Source organism: Bos javanicus, chromosome 22 (assembly GCF_032452875.1).
Source record: "Bos javanicus breed banteng chromosome 22, ARS-OSU_banteng_1.0, whole genome shotgun sequence".
Lineage (NCBI taxonomy): Eukaryota > Metazoa > Chordata > Mammalia > Artiodactyla > Bovidae > Bos > Bos javanicus.
In genome coordinates this window covers 54,383,440-54,396,361 of record NC_083889.1, presented here as the reverse complement: position 1 = coordinate 54,396,361, position 12,922 = coordinate 54,383,440, and the positions used below count along the sequence as shown (strand labels likewise).

The window sequence follows — 12,922 nt, the reverse complement described above, 5'->3', positions numbered from 1 at the left end:
CTCCCAGGGCACCCAGTGTCCACCTCAGCCCCAAGTCCTTGGGACAGGGACCAGCTGACCGTCTCTCACAGCTCCTCCGGGGCCCCTCCTCCCCAAGCCCAGCCCACACCTAAAACAGGCACACAATGAGGGGGTCGGTGACTTTACCAAACTAAAGACCCCTAAGCACCATTTTGTACATTGTCACCCTGCTTATTTAACTCATATGTGAGCACACCATGTGAATGCTGGGCTGGATGAAGCACAAGCTGGAATCAAGATTGCTGGGAGAGGTGTCAATAACCTCAGATATACAGATGACACCACCCTTACGGCAGAAAGTGAAGAGGAACTCAAAAGCCTCTTGATGAAAGTGAGAGAGGAGAGTGAAAAAGTTGGCTTAAAGCTCAACATTCAGAAAACGAAGATCATGGCACCTGGTCCCATCACTTCATGGCAAATAGATGTGGAAACAGTGGCTGATGTTATTTTGGGGGGCTCCAAAATCACTGCAGATGGTGACTGCAGCCATGAAATTAAAAGATGCTTGCTCCTTGGAAGGAAAATTATGACCAACCTAGATAGTAAATTAAAAAGCAGAGACATTACTTTGTCAACAAAGGTCCATCTAGTCAAGGCTATGGTTTTTCCAGTGGTCATGTATGGATGTAAGAGTTGGACCATAAAGAAAGCTGAGTGTGGAAGAATTGATGCTTTTGAACTGTGGTGTTGGAGAACTCTTGAGAGTCCCTTGGACTGCAAGGAGATCCAACCAGTCTATCCTAAAGGAAATCAGTCCTGGGTGTTCACTGGAAGAAATGATGCTGAAGCTGAAACTCCAATACTTTGGCCACCTCATGCGAAGAGCTGACTCATTTGAGAAGACCCTGATGCTGGGAAAGATTGAGGGTGGGAGGAGAGGGGGACGACAGAGGATGAGATGGTTGGATGGCATCACCAACTCAATGGACATGAGTTTGGGTAAACTCCGGGAGTTGGTGATGGACAGGGAGCCCTGGTGCACTGCGGTGCATGGGGTCGAAAAGAGTCGGACACAACTGAGCAACTGAACTGAACTGAAATACCATTTAGAGAAGAGACATCCTGGACTTCAAGGGGGGAAAGAGGGAAGGATGAAATTTTTCAATTCAAAGGAGGAGACAAAATTTCTTTTCAGGTGCCCTGAAGCCAGTCTCTCCCAAGAGCAACAGTTCTCATCTCTGGGAACCGAGCCCCCATTTCAGCCTGCTTCACGGCATGGCTACAAGTCCACGGGGTCACAAAGCGTCAGACACGACTGAGCAACTAACACTTTCCCTTTTTCACACTTTCATGGGATGGGGATCACAATGATTTAGGGTATCAGCTCAAACCAAATGAAGTTGCCATTTTTTTAGATTAAAAAAAAAATCAAATACCATAAATTTCGCATGGATCAAGCTGATAGTTAATCTTGGGAAAAGATTCTATATAAAGATGTGACATTATCAATGCTCTCCTTGCTCAGCTTCTTCTTCCCAGTAACATCTTAGCCCGAGGAGCCTGTTCACTTCACTTGCCTGCTGAAGTTCTAGGCTCTCACCTGTGAATCTTGTCCTCTGGAGGAACCCATTTTTTCATGATTTTCAGCAGATTGTCCTCCGCATCTCAGCAGTGGATCACCAAGGGCTTCCTTAGAGACACGGCCAGCTGCAGCGGCCTCTCGAAAACCTGGGAGGAGACGGGGACAATGCCTGTGGGTCAGGGTCACTCTGGTTACCCCCAGAGCAGCCAGTGCAGTGGGCAACCCCCACTGCATCCGATTCTTTGTTCTTAAACTTTATAATGCATGAAAATGAAAGTCTCTCAGTCGTGTCTGACTCCTTGCGATCCCATGGCCTATACAGTCCATGGAATTCTCCAGCCCAGAATACCAGAGTGGGTAGCCTTTCCCTTCTCCAGGGGATCTTTCCAGCCCTGGGATCACACCCAGGTCTCGAGCATTGCAGGCAGAATAGTAATAGCTAACGCTGTGCGCTTCCTAGGTGGTGGTGATGGTGGTGCTTTAGTCACTAAGTCATGTCCCACTCTTGCGACCCCATGGACTGTAGCCTGCCAGGCTCCTCTGTCCATGGGATTCTCAGGCAAGAATACTGGAGTGGGTTGCCATTTCCTTCTCCAGGGGATCTTCCCAACCCAGGGATCGAACCCAGGTCTCCCACATTGCAGGCGGATTCTTTACCAGCTGAGCCACCAGGGACAGCCCTCCTAGGTGGTAGCAGTATTTAGATGTATTATAACGTGCAATGCTCACGAGCGCCTTAGGAGCGATCCTGCTCTTAGCCCATCCTGCAAAGAAACCGAGGCTCCAAACGAGGTCATGTAACTTGCAGCTGGTGAGCTCCAGCACCACGATTGAAACCTGAACCCAGGCTGTGCTCACAGCATCTGGGGCTCCAGGGGCAGGGCGGCGCCCACCACTACCAGCTGAGTGTCCTCCCTTTCACTGCCCCCTCCTCTACCCCCACTCCCAAGAGGTAATCCATCACCCTGCACAGCTTTTCCTATACACACGCTGCCATCCATACACACATCTGCACAACGCCCGACTCTGGGAAGGTGTGCGTGTGTGTGTGGAAAGAATACTACACACATTTCCTCCAAGTTGCTTTCCTAACCAAAATCAGGTCTTCTTCCAGGTGGACACCTACAGATGTATTACATTTTTAAAAGTTCTAGTTACTTTAAAAATCGTCAGTAGTAAAATATACAAGTTGCTAATAATTTTAATGAAAAAATAGGGCTAGAACTTATTCTTTCCTTTAACAAGATCAGTTTAGGGAAAAAAAGAACAAAAACACTAATTCATTTATAAACAAATTATGTCATCTTCAACTTAATGTTTCCATGGATTTTTTTTCAATTGTGGAATATAATTCGTGTTTGAATCACTACATCAAATAAAAAGATGCTTTGGGTACTTTGAGTCCGGGGTGCTCACCTGACAAGACCTTCAGATCCAACACTTACACTCCCTCCCCTCAGAGCGGTGGCAGTGAGCCAATACCAATTCCGATGTAACTCATGCTGAATCTGTGATTCCAACTAAGGGAACCAAGAGCACAGACTGCTCGCCAAGTCTAGACAAGCTAGATCCAGTATCTAGAGCTGATGGGAACCCCCCCACCAACACAGCCACCCTCCCTGGGCCCCTCCAGAGGCAGGAGGTAGCAAAGGATTCTAATTCCTACATTTAATTTTTACGTCTAAAAAATCTTTCCTTAAATAATCAAACTAGTACAGCCTTGAGGTGGAATATTACATAGCTGTAAAAAAGCCTATTTTTCAAAGCATATTTAATGAAGCAGGAACACTTTCACAGTAGAAAAAAGGTTTGTGACTACTACTTTTTCATTTTAATTTTCCTAGTTTTCTAAAAACCATGTAGAGACAGCCCACATGTTCCTGATTCTATGGCAGGTGTTTGAAAGACATGCCTCCAACTGTCCCTTTTTCCAAGGCACAGCAACATTAAAAATATGAATTTCAAAACACATCTGAATTTCAAAACTGTTGAGAAGGAAGAATTTTTAGGGGACAGAAACTGTGGCTGGGCTGGAGAATTTGTCCTCCCCAGGAAGCCAGCTGAAAAAGCACAGGAGTAAATGAAGCTTACTGGGAGGAAAAGGTCTCCTGATGGTCATGGTCACCATCCTGATGGAACAGGAAACGATCTGTACACATTTGTCTACTTTTCAAATATTTTGCAACGGGCACACTAAGTTATAAAATATATTTTATATAAGTTATAAATAATTATATATGTTATAAAATATAAACTATAACAACACAAGAGAAGACTCTAAACATGGACATCACCAGATGGTCAATACCGAAATCAGACTGATTATATTCTTTGCAGCCAAAGATGGAGAAGCTCTATACAGTCAGCAAAAACAAGACCAGGAGCTGACTGTGGCTCAGACCATGAACTCCTTATTGCCAAATTCAGACTTAAATTGAAGAAAGTAGGGAAAACCACTAGACCATTCAGGTATGACCTAAATCAAATCCCTTATGATTATACAGTGGAAGTGAGAAATAGATTTAAGGGCCTAGATCTGATAGATAGAGTGCCTGATGAGCTATGGAATGAGGTTTGTGACATTGTACAGGAGACAGGGATCAAGACCATCCCCATGGAAAAGAAATGCAAAAAAGCAAAATGGCTGTCTGGGGAGGTCTTACAAATAGCTGTGAAAAGAAGAGACGCGAAAAGCAAAGGAGAAAAGGAAAGATATAAACATCTGAATGCAGAGTTCCGAAGAATAGCAAGAAGAGATAAGAAAGCCTTTTTCAGCAATCATTGCAAAGAAATAGAGGAAAACAACAGAATGGGAAAGACTACAGATCTCTTCAAGAAAATCAGAGATACCAAAGGAACATTTCATGCAAAGATGGGCTTGATAAAGGACAGAAATGGTATGGACCTAACAGAAGCAGAAGATATTCAGAAGAGGTGGCAAGAATACACAGAAGAACTGTACAAAAAAGATCTTCACGACCCAGATAATCACGATGGTGTGATCACTGACCTAGAGCCAGACATCCTGGAATGGGAAGTCAAGTGGGCCTTAGAAAGCATCACTACGAACAAAGCTAGTGGAGGTGATAGAATTCCAAGTTGAACTATTCCAAATCCTGAAAGATGATGCTGTGATAGTGCTACACTCAATATGCCAGCAAATTTGGGAAACTCAGCAGTGGCCACAGGACTGGAAAAGGTCAGTTTTCATTCCAATCCCAAAGAAAGGCAATGCCAAAGAATGCTCAAACTACCGCACAATTGCACTCATCTCACATGCTAGCAAAGTAATGCTTAAAATTCTCCAAGCCAGGCTTCAGCAATATGTGAACCGTGAACTTCCTAATGTTCAAGCTGGTTTTAGAAAAGGCAGAGGAACCAGAGATCAAATTGCCAACATCCGCTGGATCATGGGAAAAGCAAGAGAGTTCCAGAAAAACATCTATTTCTGCTTTATTGACTATGCCAAAGCCTTTGACTGTGTGGATCACAATAAACTGTGGAAAATTCTGAAAGGGATGGGAATACCAGAACACCTGATCTGCCTCTTGAGAAATCTGTATGCAGGTCAGGAAGCAACAGTTAGAACTGGACATGGAACAACAGACTGGTTCCAAATAGGAAAAGGAGTACGTCAAGGCTGTACATTGTCACCCTGCTTATTTAACTTATATGCAGAGTACATCATGAGAAACGCTGGACTGGAAGAAACACAAACTGGAATCAAGATTGCCGGGAGAAATGTCAATAACCTCAGATATGCAGATGACACCACCCTTATGGCAGAAAGTGAAGAGGAACTCAAAAGCCTCTTGATGAAAGTGAAAGTGGAGAGTGAAAAAGTTGGCTTAAAGCTCAACATTCAGAAAATGAAGATCATGGCATCCGGTCCCACCACTTCATGGGAAATAGATGGGGAAACAGTGGAAACAGTGTCAGACTTTATTTTGGGGGGCTCCAAAATCACTGCAGATGGTGACTGCAGCCATGAAATTAAAAGACACTTACTCCTTGGAAGGAAAGTTATGACCAACCTAGACAGCATATTCAAAAGCAGAGACATTACTTTGCCAACAAAGGTCCGTCTAGTCAAGGCTATGGTTTTTCCAGTGGTCATGTATGGATGGGAGAGTCGGACTGTGAAGAAGGCTGAGCACCGAAGAATTGATGCTTTTGAACTGTGGTGTTGGAGAAGACTCTTGAGAGTCCCTTGGACTGCAAGGAGATCCAACCAGTCCATTCTGAAGGAGATCAGCCCTGGGATTTCTTTGGAAGGAATGATGCTGAAGCTGAAACTCCAGTACTTTGGCCACCTCATGCGCTGCTCCCAGAGGACCTGACCTTGGCTGCCTCGAGCACCTGCAGGGTAAAGAAGGGGCCAGCAGTTCACCGCTGCCCCTGCCTGCTGCCCTTCGTCCACCTCCAGTCATCCTGGGGCTCCCTGGAGGAGGGCAGGCCAGAGGCTGGCTTCACTCACCTCCCCCCTCCTTTCCATTACCCATCACATGTCTCATGGTTTCAGAGATGCCAAAGCGACCCAAATGTCTGGATTCCCAAAGCACATGGGACAAGTCCAGAAGATCCCAAGATTGAACAAAGCCTTTGTTCCACTGAGCTTCCAAGTCCACAACCTGCTTCCACAATTGCCCAGTGCTTTCGCTTGCACAGCACTACGTCCTGGAGACTAGAGCTACCATAGGGTCTGGAAATCCCACTCCCAGGCAGTCTGGCCATAGAAAAGCAGAATTTGAAAAGACACATGTACCCTAGTGGTCATGCCGCACTATTTCCAAGAGCCAAGACATGGAACCGATGAAGATACACAGGCACAGAGAAATGCAGAAAGAAGATGCTGTGGTACACATATACAATGGAAAATTACTCAGCCACAGAAAAGAATGAAACGATGCCACTGGCAGCAACAAGCATGGACGTAGAGATGACAGTGTCAGACTCAGAAAGACAAACATCACAGGTACCACTTACAGGTGCAACACACATGGAGGAAATGAACCAGGGACTTCCCTGGCGGTCCAGTGGTTAAGAATCCGTGCTTCTACTGCAGGATGCATGGGCTCCATCCTGGGTCAGGGAACTAAGATCCCACACGCCATGCGGCATGGCCGAAACAAACCAATGTGCAAAACAGAAACACACTCACAGGCCTGGGAAACAAACCCAAGGTCACCAAAGGGGAAAGGGAAGGGGTGGCAATACATGAGGACGTTGGGACTGACACAGACACACTCACATCTATAGAACAGCTAATCAACAAGGCCCTCCTGTGCAGCGGGGGACACTACACTCAACATTCTGTAAGAACCCACGGGTCTGACCAGGCTCCTCAGCTCCATTCTGGACTCCGCTCCACCAAACCACATCCTGAGTCAGTCCTGTGACCTCTCAGCCCTCCCTCCAGACTGGATGCTCCTCAGAAGCCATCTCACGGCGCCACCTCAGACGCAGTGCTCAGCACACAGTCCTCACGCACGTGCTTAGGATGCAGAGCAAGAGGGGGCAGAACCCTAGGACTCCCGAGACGGGACCAGGCTCCTCATCTCTCTGTGGCTGCCAGTAAGCCAACTGTGAGAAACAAGAACCTTTAGGCCTGAGATACAGACAAGGGTCTCTGCCATTGGATCAGACCCCGAACAGAGGCCACAGCCTCACCTCTCTATTCAGCCACACCTGACACCTCGAGCCGAGGACACAGCGAAACAGCAGGACCCTAGGGCCCTCGCCCACATGTGCTCTGCCTGACGTTTGTCTATGAAAAACTTTAGGCAAAGAATATGTTTATCAGAGAAGTTGAGAACATGCAAAAACAAAGGAGAACAGTCAAAGGAGACCAAACAGTAATAACGTACTCATTAAGCGCATAGTCAAGCTCCTTTAGTTCTTCTCAATGGCTAACAGACAATATTCTGAGCCATGCCCTGTGAGCTGTCTTGTAGATACGGAAACTCCCACCAGGTGGAAGAAATTAACTAGGTGATGACCAGACGGTACCCATGACATATGCAGCCACCATTCTGACAACTGGCTTCAAGAGATAGAAACAAACTAACTCTGGAACTGAAGATTGCTGCTGCTGCTGCTGCTGAGTTGCTTCAGTCGTGTCCGACTCTGTGCGACCCCACAGACGGCAGCCCACTAGGCTCCCCATCCCTGGGATTCTGCAGGCAAGAACACTGGAGTGGGTTGCCATTTCCTTGTCCAATGCACGAAAGGGAAAACTGAAAGTGAAGTTGCTCAGTCGTGTCCGACTCTTAGCGACCCCATGGACTGCAACCCACCAGACTCCTCTGTCCATGGGACTTTCCAGGCAAGAGTACTGGAGTGGGGTGCCATTGCCTTCTCCGGGAACTGAAGATTAACTGTACCTAAAACAAGATGACCAATTGAAGACGACCTACAGAGCTGACCGTGCCATTTCTGCATGGCGCGCCTCTCTCAGCCTAAAAAATCTCTTACCCCACTGCTTGTCCTTTGTGGGGAGCTGACGTCCCCCGTCACTGCCCCCCACCCGTTGCCAGCATCCGAAATAAAGCAAACTTTCCTTTCCACCACCCTGGCCTGTTTATTGGTTTTGAGCAGCAGGACCCCCAACCTTTCCGCAACAGCAGCACACCTGAAAGGCTAAGTAAGACCCCTCCACATCTCTGGACCCTCTTACTGAAGTTTAACCAACTGATCCTTCTACCCGTGGGCACCCGAGACCACTGAAACTGCAGCGAGGACAGATGGCAACATCAAAGCAGCCTCTGGCTGCCTGATTTATATTTCAGTCATACTCATTATTCTTTTTCAAAGGTTTTCAGCTCACCATTACTTCTTTGGTACGTCAGCGTGCCCACTCAAAGGTTCTGACGGTGAAGTCCACACTGGAAAACCTGGAACGCTTCCCCTAAGGAAACAGCCTGCCAGCCAAGATACAGAGCCAAACTCAGCCGCACTCCTTGGTGAGGAGGTGAGACACCGCTGAGCAGAGGCTTAAGGACAGACCACTTTCCTTCCTGCTGCTTTTATTTCTGATGACTTTATCAGGGGCCACCGGTCCCACCCAAATAAGACTCCGCCTCCCCTCCCCGACATACAGACCTCCTCACCTCTAAAGCCCAGACCTCCAAAACCTAAAGAGCAAATCCCAAACCACCAGAAACTCTGCGTGGCACAGACTAGGACTTCCGTAACTATTTCTCCAAAACCTGACTAAACAGGCGGATGACGCTCACACAGTAACTGGCAACGTAAGCTAGGGCTCTTCTCCTGCCTGGAACCAGCAAAGTGTTAACTGAGTGCAGGAGACTCACCAAACTCATGATCATCTTTCACACACACACACACACACACACACACACACACTCTCTCTCCCGCACTGAGAAATTTTAATTAACCCCCTTTTTAAAGTTAAAGTAAACCAAATGGATGAAATGCACCTTCTCCACGAAGCACCCTTCAGTCTGTTCCCAGTAAACATGAAGACCTCCTCTGTGTTCCCCCTGGGGAACTAAACGGGACCCTCCAAAACAAACCCACTGCACAAGACCCCAACGCCCTGGCAGCCGTAACCCTGGTGAAAAGTCACACCAGTAACCAAATTCTTTTTTCTGGTTCTGTGCTTCAACGTTCAAGCCCCAATTCCTTAAATTTACAATAAAATACATATGGTTTTGTTTCTGGGGCACGCCATCCACCTTCTCTGGCAAGGAGTCTGCAGCCTGACTGCTGATCGCAAGCACCTGGGGATTATTTAAAGACGTCGAAGCCCCGCCGACATCCCATGTCACCTGCGCTGAGCGGAATGTCAGCGCAAGGATCTTAAAGTACCTCAAAGCGCTGCCCAGTTGGAACACTGCCCCTGTCTGGAACTTCAGGTCATCCCCTAGCATCTTCCAGTTTGAATGAAGACATCTGGGAAGCCCCCAGAGATCTTGAGATCTTTTTTTAAACTATCCTCTCACCAAAATACCCACATCCAACCTCTCAAGCCAAGGGGAAAGGGCTTCGCAGTCCGCAAAGCAGACTGAGTGCCTCTTAAGGCTGCAGGCGTCCTCCCCGAAAGACACCGTTTCTTCTATAGGTCTGGCAGGGCGCAGAGGGGATCCCCTTGAGGAAAGAAACCCCCCGGGAACTCTGAACCAGGCCTCCTTTGGAGGGGGAGCCCCCGGGGGGCCCACCCACACCCAGGCTAGAGGAATGGGAGGACGAGGAACGACTGCAGCGGGAGCCCCAGGACACAGGTCCTCATTCTGGGTTTCCAGGAGCCTGGGGCTGCTGATGCGACCTGAACCCGACACAGCGCGGGGAGCTGGCTGGGGGGCGGGGTAGACATCACTGCGCTCCCAGAGCCAGCTGCGCCGGGGGAACTCCGCCCTGGACGCTGCTGCAGGGGTACCTGACCCTGTGCTGCGCTGACCACCTGCAAGGTACGGAAGGGCCGGGAGTCCAGCATCACCCCTCCTGACTGTCCTTCCTCAGCCTCCGGCCATCCTGGGACTCCCTGGGGAAGGGCAGGCCAGTAGGTCAGAGGCTGGCTTCACTCACCTTTCCCCCTTTTTTCCACTGAAGAAGGTTTCAGAGTTGCCAAAGCACTTGGGACAAGTTCAGGCCCACACTGCTTCCACAGCTACCAAGCGCTTCAGTTTGCCCAGAGCTGCTTTGGGGTGTCAGAGAGCTTCTGGGGCTATGACGGTCTGCCATGGAGCTTGCGATGCAAAGCCCTTTTGAAGAGACCAGCATCTAGAAAGTCAGGGAGCAAGTAGGTCCACACCTACGAAAAATAAATCCTGGTAAGGGGGGCAGGAGAAGAGGAAACTGCCCTGCACTGTTGGTGGGAATGGAAACTGGTAACAGCCACCATGGAGAACAATCTGCAAAAATTTTTACTCTAAAAATAGGGCTACCCTATGATCTAGCAGTCCCACTCCAGGGTACATATCTGGAGGAAACCCTATTTTGAAAAAAACACAGGCACCCCAAGATTTCACTGCACCACTATTTTAAATAAATAAATGCACGATAATAAAGAGATTATATTTTAAAAAAGAAAGAATTTGTTAGGCAGGACCACCAGAGGTAGAAAAGTAAATGTTTATACCAGTTCTAAATGCATGGGATTTCACGAAGAAATGGGGACGGAGCTGCTGATCTGAATCGCAAATGTTACATGAGAACCTACTGTTTCTTCCTCTCCCTCCTCCATTCCTAGGTCTCTTTCTTAGGTGATATTATCACACCTGTACATCTTTTTTTTTAAACTTAATACTAAAAACAATTTTTTTTTATGTATATGGCTGTGCCCAGTCTTAGTTTTGGCACGGGAGATCTTCTGTTTTTAGTTCTGGCATTCACACTTTTAGTTGCGGTATGTATGATCCAGTTCTCTGACCAGGGATTGAACCTGTGCCCACCGCATTCAAAGTGTGGGGTCTTAGCCCCTGGGCCACCAGGGAAGTCCCACACCGGTACATCTTTGAAGGCATCAGCACAGCACTTTCACCTTGTAAACTAAAAAAAATGCAGGCAACCTAAAATTTGAGAGTTATGCTTTATTCAGGATTACTGGGAGAAATATCAACAACCTCAGATATGCAGATGATACCACCCTAATGGCAGGAAGTGAAGAGGAACTAAAGAGCCTCTTGATGAAGGTGAAAGAGGAGAGTGAAAAAGCTGACTTAAAACTCAACATTCAAAAAACAAAGATCATGCCATCATCACTTCATGGCAAATAGATGGGTAAAAAAATGAAAACAGCGACAGGCTTCATTTTCTTGGGCTCCAAAATCACTGCAGATGGTGACTGCAGCCATGAAATTAAAAGATGCTTGCTCCTTGGAAGAAAAGCTATGACCAACCTAGACAGTGTATTAAAAAGCAGAGACATCACTTTGCCAACAAAAGTCTGTCTAGTCAAAGCTGTGGTTTTTCCAGTAGTCACGCACGGATGTGAGAGTTGGACCATAAAGAAGGCTAAGCGCCAAAAAATTGATGCTTTTCAACTGTGGTGTCAGAGAAGGCTCTTGAGAGTCCCTTGGACTGCAAGGAGATCAAACCAGTCAATCCTTTAGAAATCAACCCTGAATATTCATTGGAAGGACTGATGCTGAAATTGAAGCTCCAATACTTTGGCCACCTGATGCGAAGACCTCACTGGAAAAGACCCTGATGCTGGGAAAGACTGGGGGCAGGAGAAGGGGATGACAGAGGATGAGATGGTTGGATGGCATCACCAACTCAATGGACGTGAGTGGAGCACCCTATCCTTTGTCACATGACAGAGGCATGAAGAAATGAGCTCCTGCATGGAGACCAAAACATGATATTCTGCTTCCCTGTTTTCATATGCCCTTCCCTCTCACAGTCAGCCACTAAGGCTGCAGCACTGGGCCGTGTGCTTTGCACGGAACTGACCCACCCACGCAGACTCTTACCTTTCCTTGAACCAAAGGCTGGACTCAAGTCTCACACCACAAAAACATCTGAAAGCCCTCTTGCATAACCCTGGTTTCACCCTGGAATTGCCTGGAAAACGTGATGAAAACATATTTATTTTCATTCTCTATAAACTATGTCGCTCACAGGAAATTAGGTTATACATCTCAAATACAACATTGTGTGTCAACTATGGTTTTTTTTCAGACTTTAAATTTTTTATTTTGTATTGCTGCTGCTGCTGCTGAGTCGCTTCAGTCGTGTCCGACTCTGTGTGACCCCACAGACGGCAGCCCACTAGGCTCCCTCATCCCTGGGATTCTGCAGGCAAGAACACTGGAGTGGGTTGCCATTTCCTTGTCCAATGCACGAAAGGGAAAACTGAAAGTGAAGTTGCTCAGTTGTGTCTGACTCTTAGCGACCCCATGGACTGCAACCCACCAGACTCCTCTGTCCATGGGACTTTCCAGGCAGAGTACTGGAGTGGGGAGCCATTGCCTTCTCCGTTATGTAGTATTGGGATATAGCCAATTAACAATGTTGCAATAGTTCCAGGTGAACAGCCAAGGGACTCAGCCACACATATACACGGATCCATTCTCTCCCAGACGTCCATCCCACCTGGGCTGGCACATAACAGTAAGTAGAGTTCCACGTGCTATACAACAGGTCTTTGTTGGTTATCCATTTTCAACTACATATCCGGACTGATACACAGAATGTGTGAAGGAGGTCACAGGTGATAGTATTTAAAACTCACTGTGTCATCTCTGTGGCAAGCCTAGAGTGAAAAGCACGTCTTTAAATCTTGCCCCTCAAACTTTAACATGCATACAAAGCATTCTAGCACACAAGGAAGAAGCTATGAGTCTGCAGCTTTGGTGTGGGGCCCGTGAACCGGCATCTTTAACAAGCTTCTTCCTTGTGCAGATGCTGCTCCCC

General features: G+C 47.4%; 1 long non-coding RNA gene across 1 annotated transcript; it reads right to left on the bottom strand.

Annotated features, from left to right (window-relative positions):
- Positions 1–1,271: 1,271 nt before the first annotated feature.
- On the bottom strand, positions 1,272–12,614 carry LOC133234948 (uncharacterized). The gene is made up of 3 exons (XR_009732377.1): positions 11,980–12,614; positions 10,091–10,316; positions 1,272–1,689 (listed from the first exon to the last, which is right to left on the bottom strand). It is a non-coding gene; the product is annotated as an uncharacterized LOC133234948 (long non-coding RNA).
- Positions 12,615–12,922: the final 308 nt, after the last annotated feature.